The sequence below is a fragment of the Anthonomus grandis genome, chromosome 10 (assembly GCF_022605725.1).
Source record: "Anthonomus grandis grandis chromosome 10, icAntGran1.3, whole genome shotgun sequence".
Classification (NCBI taxonomy): domain Eukaryota; kingdom Metazoa; phylum Arthropoda; class Insecta; order Coleoptera; family Curculionidae; genus Anthonomus; species Anthonomus grandis.
The window spans coordinates 4,915,486-4,923,481 of record NC_065555.1 but is presented as its reverse complement, the minus strand read 5'-3'; positions in this window follow the sequence as shown (position 1 = coordinate 4,923,481).

Below are 7,996 nucleotides of genomic sequence, written 5' to 3'. Positions count from 1 at the left end.
TAGGGTGGAAAATACCATGACATTCTTTACAACAGAGATTTGAAAATTCTTTTTTCGTACAACACTTGAAGCCACGTTGCATATTGCCAGAAAAGTAGATGACAGAAAAAAATAGTACAATATAATAAAACATTATTCATTATAGACCAATTAGAACAAAGTTTTTAATAGATTAAACTCTCAAAATTTTTATTTAAATATAGTATACATAATCTTTGTTTTACAATTCTTGGTTAGGTGAACACCGAACACATTTTTGTAAAGTTGAAAACAGAAATAAAATGCGGTTTTTGTTAAATTAACAGTTGTATTATTTTAAATAATGAATAAATACAAGCAACATAAATAGTACAATACATAGAGCCTTAAATAAATTAAAAATTAGTGTATAAAGATAGGGATAAGAGTAACAGCATTCATAACCTCAAAAATAAAAACCGTAATTGAAATTTTCTTTTTGCCTTTTAAATGTGTCTTTGTAGAGTGTGAACAGTGCCCTGTAATTGCTTTTCTAGTTAGACAAATAAATTATTCTTCTCTTGCCCTTATGAAGGTGTTTCTATTATAACGTAAACAGTAACAGTATTTATAACCTTAAAAATTAGGAAACTTTGATTTTGTGTGATTAAATGAGTGTTAAAAGTGTCTTTGGAGAGCATAAAAAGTGCCTCAGACTTACTTTTTTGATAGCTGCTTTATTTTCAGGTAAGTTAACATAACATAACATTGTGTTTTCTACTGTAAACACTAATAAATATAAAAAAATACAGACGAAATGCGACATAACCTCACAATTAAGGCACTTTTGGGTCAGGGTGGTCATAATGCAGCGTTGCCGAAACCCTTAAATAAGTTATGATAGTAAATGTCTGTAATTTGGTTTAAGGGGCCATTTAAGAAAAAACCATCTTACATCAGTTAAAAGTCGATTAAGATCTAAACTACTACCCCCTTATAGCTTTAAATCATAAAGCGTTTTATTTGTTCAGTTAACAACCCTAAATTTTCCGATTAAGTTATTAAATAAAAAAAAAAAAAACGTTTAGATACGAATTAAAATCGTATAAAAAAAGCCCCGTTCTAATGGGGCCTCCAGCTATTATTAGGGTGGGAGGATTTAAATATTCTTCGATTGTATCTGTATATAATTTTAGGGTTAGTTTAAGGGATGCTGCTGATAAAACAAACAAAAAATACACCATAAACCTCTAATCTCTTCAAATAATATGAAAACCCGTAAAATTCGATACTTTCTTAACGGCAAAACGAGCGCATAAAAATATAGTAAAACTGTCATCGTAAATTTTTTTCGAGAAATTTACGGCTGACGTTCGGATGTTTTTCACCTGCATTTCGTCGGATGCTCCCTCGGATAAAAATCTACCCAGTTATGGTAATTCCGCCCCCGTTGACAACTATGACAATGTGTAATTAGTAACTTTTAAGGTAAACCCGCGCTATAAATTGTCGGGAGTTTGGGACGCACGTGCGACGTTGCCAAGGTACCAGAAATTGTCAATATTTATTAAATAATTCCTCGTAACTGTTTAAATTTTCATAATTGAGGCGCTTAGTTTATTATCAAATTGTCAAAATTCCTGGCAAGATTTCCATGAATTAATACGAATATTTTTAAAAGAAGCTTATTGAAAAAACGAGCATTTCTTTCCAAACAATTTCATATATAAACGTTTCTTGTAACTTAAAAACTTTCGGAGTTAGAGGCAATTTTGTCACCAAAGATCCTAGAACCACCAAGTTTGAGGGTTTTGCAATGCATAAAAGCAAAATTTTTCTTCTATTTTTGGTCATAACTTCGGAACTCCTTGGAATATCTTCATAATTTTTACATATTAGTGTAATGGGATTCTTGAGGATTAATTTAAAGGTAAAATCATTATTATAGGCCAAGGATTTGGATAGTTATAGCACTTTTTGTCAGCAAATTTTTTTTTGCTGAATTTCTTAACAAATTTTAATATTCCAGGCAAAATTTTAGTGAATTAATAGGAATATTTTTAAAAGAGTTCTACTGGAAGAATGGAAATTTATTTCCAAATAATTTCATATACAAACGTTTCTTGTAACCTAAGAACTTTCTGAGTTAGAGGCAATTTTTTAACCAAAGGTTCAAGAGCTACCAAAATTGAGGTTTTTGAAACGCAAGATTTTAGTTCTTTAACAATCATTTTTAGTCATAACTTCCGAATCACTTGGAATATTTTCATCATTTTTACACATGAGGATAATGGGGTTTTTGAGTATTAATTTGAGGGTAAAATCGTGATTATAGACTAAAAATTGGGATAGTTAGAGCACTATTGGTCGGAACACTTTTTTTGCAAATTTTTTTTTCGAATTTTCAATATTCCTAGCAAGATTTTTATGAATTAATAGCAATATTCTTAAAAGAGTTTTACTGGAAGAAAGGAAATTTCTTTCCAAATAATTTTATATACGAACGTTTCTTGTAACTTAGGAACTTTCTAAGTTAGAGTCAATTTTGTCACCAAAGGTCCAAGAGCCAACAAATTTAAGGTTTTTAAAATCCATAATTGAACAGCTAAATTTTTATTATTTATCAAGCGTTTTTGGTCATAACTTGGGAACCTCTGCGAATATTTTCATCATTTTTACACATTAGTATAATGGGGTTCTTGGGAATTAATTTGAGGGTAAAATCATATTTATAGACCAAGAATTGGGATAGTTAGAGCACTTTTGGTCGGAACACTTTTTTTCCTAAATTTTTTATCGAATTTTCAATATTTCTAGCAAGATTTTGGTGAATTATTAGGAATATTCTTAAAAGAGTTTTACTGGAAGAAAGGAAACTTCTTTCCAAATAATTTCATATACGAACGTTTCTTGTAACTTAAGAACTTTCTGAGTTAGAGGCAATTTTGTCACCAAAGGTCCAAGAGCCACCAAATTTGAGGTTTTTAAAACTCATATTGGAACAGCAACATTTTTATTTTTTATATATTTTTGGTCATAACTTGAGAACTGCTTGGAATATTTTCATTATTTTTACACATTGGTATAATGGCATTCTTGAGGATTAATTTGAGGGTAAAATCATAATTATAGACCAAGAATTTGGATAGTTAGAGCACTTTTGATCGGAACATTTTTTTTGCTAAATTTTTAATCAAATTTTCAATATTCCTGGCAAGACTTTTATGAATTAATAGGGATATTCGTAAAAGAGTTTTATTGAAAGAAAGGAAATTTCTTTCCAAATAATTTCATATATGAACGTTTCTTGTAACTTAAGAAGTTTCTGAGTTAGAGGCAATTTTATCACCAGAGGTCCAAGAGCCACCAAAATTGAGGTTTTTGAAACGCATATTGGAACAGCAAGATTTATATACTTTAGCGGATATTTTTGGTCATAACTTGGGAACCACTCGGAATATTTTCATAATTTTTTCAAATTTGTGTAATGGGATTCTTGAGCATTAATTTGAGAGTAAAATCATAATTAGAGATCAAGAATTGGGATAGTTGGAGCACTATTGGTTCGAACACTTTTTTTACTAATTTTTTTATCGAATTTTCAATATTCCTAGCAAGATTTTAGTGAATTAATAGGAATATTCTTAAAAGAGTTTTACTGGAAGAAAGGAAATTTCTTTCCAAATAATTTTATATACGAACGTTTCTTGTAACTTAGGAACTTTCTGAGTTAGAGTCAATTTTGTCACCAAAGGTCCAAGAGCCACCAAATTTAAGGTTTTTAAAATCCATAATGGAACAACTAAATTTTTATTATTTATCAAGCGTTTTTGGTCATAACTTGGGAAACTCTTCGAATATTTTCATCATTTTTACACATTAGTATAATGGGGTTCTTGGGGATTAATTTGAGGGTAAAATCATGATTATAGACCAAGAATTGGGATAGTTATAGCACTTTTTGTCAGCACATTTTTTTTTGCTAAATTCTTTAACAAATTTCAATATTCCTGGCAAGATTTTATTGAATCAATAGGAATATTCTGAAAAGAGTTTTACTGGAAGAAAGGAAATTTCTCTCTAAATAATTTCATATACGAACGTTTCTTGTAACTTAGGAACTTTCTGAGTTAGAGTCAATTTTGTCACCAAAGGTCCAAGGGCCACCAAATTTAAGGTTTTTAAAACCCATTTTGGAACAGATATATTTTTATTATTTATCAAACATTTTTGGTCATAACTTGGGAACCTCTTGGAATATTTTCATTATTTTTTCACATTAGTGTAATGAGGTTCTTGAGGATTAATTTGAGGGTAAAATAATATTTATAGACCAAGAATTGGGATAGTTAGAGCACTTTTGGTCGGAACACTTTTTTTCCTAAATTTTTTTCGAATTTTCAATATTCCTAGCAAGATTTTCATGAATTATTAGGAATGTTCTTAAAAGAGTTTTACTGGAAGAAAGGAAATTTCTTTCCAAATAATTTCATATATGAACGTTTCTTGTAACTTAAGAAGTTTCTGAGTTAGAGGCAATTTTATCACCAGAGGTCCAAGAGCCACTAAAATTGAGGTTTTTGAAACGCATATTGGAACAGCAAGATTTATATACTTTAGCGGATATTTTTGGTCATAACTTGGGAACCACTCGGAATATTTTCATCATTTTTTCACATTAGTGTAATGGGGTTCTTGAGGATTAATTTGAGGGTAAAATCATTATTATAGACCAAGAATTGGGATAGTTAGAGCACTTTTGGTCGGGACATTTTTTTGCTAAATTTTTTATCAAATTTTTAAAATTCCTGGTAAGATTTTTATGAATTAATAGGAATATTCTTAAAAGAGTTTTACTGGAAGAAAGGAAATTTCTTTCCAAATAATTTAATATATGAACGTTTCTTGTACCTTAGGAACTTTCTGAGTTAGAGTCAATTTTGTCACCAAAGGTCCAAAAGCCACCAAAATTGAGGTTTTTAAAATCCATATTGGAATAGCTAAATTTTTATTATTTATCAAGCATTTTTGGTCATAACTTGAGAACCCCTTGGAATATTTACATCATTTTTACACATGAGTATAATGGGGTTCTTGAGGATTAATTTGAGGGTAAAACCATGTTTATAGACCAAGAATTGGGATAGTTATAGCACTTTTTGTTAAATTTCTTAACAAATTTCAATATTCCAGGCAAGATGTTAATGAATCACTAAGAATATTCTTAAAAGAAGTTTACTAGAAGAAAAAAAAATTTTTCCAACTAATTCCATATAGTAACGTTGCCTGTACTTCAAAAACTTTCTAAATTAGAGGCAATTTTGTCACCAAAGGTTCAAGAGCCACCAAATTTAAGGTTTTTAAAACCCATATTGGAACAGATACATTTTTATTATTTATCAAACATTTTTGGTCATAACTTGGGAACCTCTTGGAATATTTTCATCATTTTTACACATGAGGATAACGGCATTCTTGAGGATTAATTTGAGAGTAAAATCATAATTATAGACCAAGAATTGGGATAGTTAGAGCACTTTTGGTCGGAACACTTTTTTTCCTAAATTTTTTTTCGAATTTTCAATATTCCTAGCAAGATTTTAGTGAATTATTAGGAATATTCTTAAAAGAGTTTTACTGGAAGAAAGGAAATTTCTTTCCAAATAATTTCATATACGAACGTCTCTTATAACTTAAGAAATTTCTGAGTTAGAGGCAATTTTGTCACCAAAGGTCCAAGGGCCACCAAATTTAAGGTTTTTAAAACCCATATTGGAACAGATACATTTTTATTATTTATCAAACATTTTTGGTCATAACTTGGGAGCCTCTTGGAATATTTTCATTATTTTTTCACAGTTGTGTAATGGAATTCTTGAGGATTAATTTGAGGGTAAAATCATGATTATAGACCAAGAATTAGGATAGTTATAATACTTTTTATCAGCACTTTTTTTTTTGCTAAATTTCTTATACAAATTTCAATATTCCAGGCAAGATTTTAGTGAATTAATTGGAATATTCTTAAAAGAGTTCTACTGGAAGAAAGGAAATTTCTTTCCAAATAATTTCATATACAAACGTTTCTTGTAACCTAAGAACTTTCTGAGTTAGAGGCAATTTTTTAACCAAAGGTTCAAGAGCTACCAAAATTAAGGTTTTTGAAACGCAAGATTTTAGTTCTTTAACAATCATTTTTAGTCATAACTTCCGAATCACTTGGAATATTTTCATCATTTTTACACATGAGGATAATGGCATTCTTGAGGATTAATTTGAGGGTATAATTATAGATCAAAAATTGGGATAGTTAGAGCACTTTTGGTCGGAACACTTTTTTTCCTAATTTTTTTTTCGAATTTTCAATATTTCTAGCAAGATTTTGGTGAATTATTAGGAATATTCTTAAAAGAGTTTTACTGGAAGAAAGGAAATTTCTTTCCAAATAATTTCATATATGAACGTTTCTTGTAACGTAAGAACTTTCTGAGTTAGAGTCAATTTTGTTAACAAAGGTCCAAGAGCCACCAAAATTGAGGTTTTTGAAACGCATATTGGTAACAGCAAGATTTATATACTTTAGCGGATATTTTTGGTCATAACTTGGGAACCACTTGGGATATTTTCATCATTTTTACACATTAGTATACTGGCATTCTTGAGGATTAATTTGAGGGTATAATTATAGATCAAAAATTGGGATAGTTAGAGCACTTTTGGTCGGAACACTTTTTTTGCTAAATTTTTTATCGAATTTTCAATATTTCTGTCAAGATTTGTATGAATTATTAGGAATGTTCTTAAGAGTTTTACTGGAAGAAAGGAAATTTCTTTCCAAATAATTTTATATATGAACATTTCTTGTAACTTAAGAACTTTCTTAGTTAGAGGCAATTTTGTTACCAAAGGTCCTGGAGCCACCAAAATTGAGGTTTTTGAAACACATATTGGAACAGCAAGATTTATATACTTTAGTGGATATTTTTGGTCATAACTTGGGAACCACTCGGAATATTTTCATCATTTTTTCACATTAGTGTAATGGGGTTCTTGAGGATTAATTTGAGGGTAAAATCATATTTATAGACCAAGAATTGGGATAGTTACAGCACTTTTGGTCGGAACACTTTTTTCCTCATTTTTTTTTCGAATTTTCAACATTCCTAGCAAAATTTTCATGAATTATTAGGAATATTCTTAAAAGAGTTTTACTAGAAGAAAGGAAATTTATTTCCAAATGATTTCATATACGAACATTTCTTGTAACTTAGGAACTTTCTGAGTTAGAGTCAATTTTGTCACCAAAAGTCCAAGAGCCATTGAATTTGAGGTTTTTAAAACCTATATTGGAACAGCCAAATTTTTATTATTTATCAAACGTTTTTGGTCATAACTTGGGAACCCCTTGAAATATTTTCATCATTTTTGCACATGGTTATTTTAAACGGAAAGCCCTGTATTTTATGGAACTTTTGGATTCTAGGTGACATTTCATGAATTTGAACTAGAGAACGGTAACTCCAAAGTAGGTATATGATGTGACCCCTCAAATTTCATGGAATTTCACGTAGAATCTGAAAATGGTTTTACTTTAAAATTTTAAATTCACCAAAATGTGTCTTTTCAACCTCTTGTATCTCGAAAACTATTGGACGGAACTACTCATGTGACCCCTCAAATTTCTTATAATTCCACATAGAATCCAAAAATGCAACAATATACCGAATATTTTCTTTACTCCCGCTTTTCTCTCTCTTAACAACCCACCGTTTTTCATTCAGTCAATTCATTCGGCAAAACGCACCTTTCGGACGCGAAAACAATCGACGAAAAAATTTACATATATACACACACACACCGACCTGGGTCGGATGCTGTCTCTTTTCTTCCCATGCCCGTCGGTCCTATTTTCGAAAAAAAAGATATCCATCGCTGTTACGAAATGGATTTATTTATTGCTCGACCCGTTGGGGGGGCAGGTGACGAAGGAACCCCGGTTCACCTGGAGAAAGCACCCACTATGCCAATCAGTTGCTGT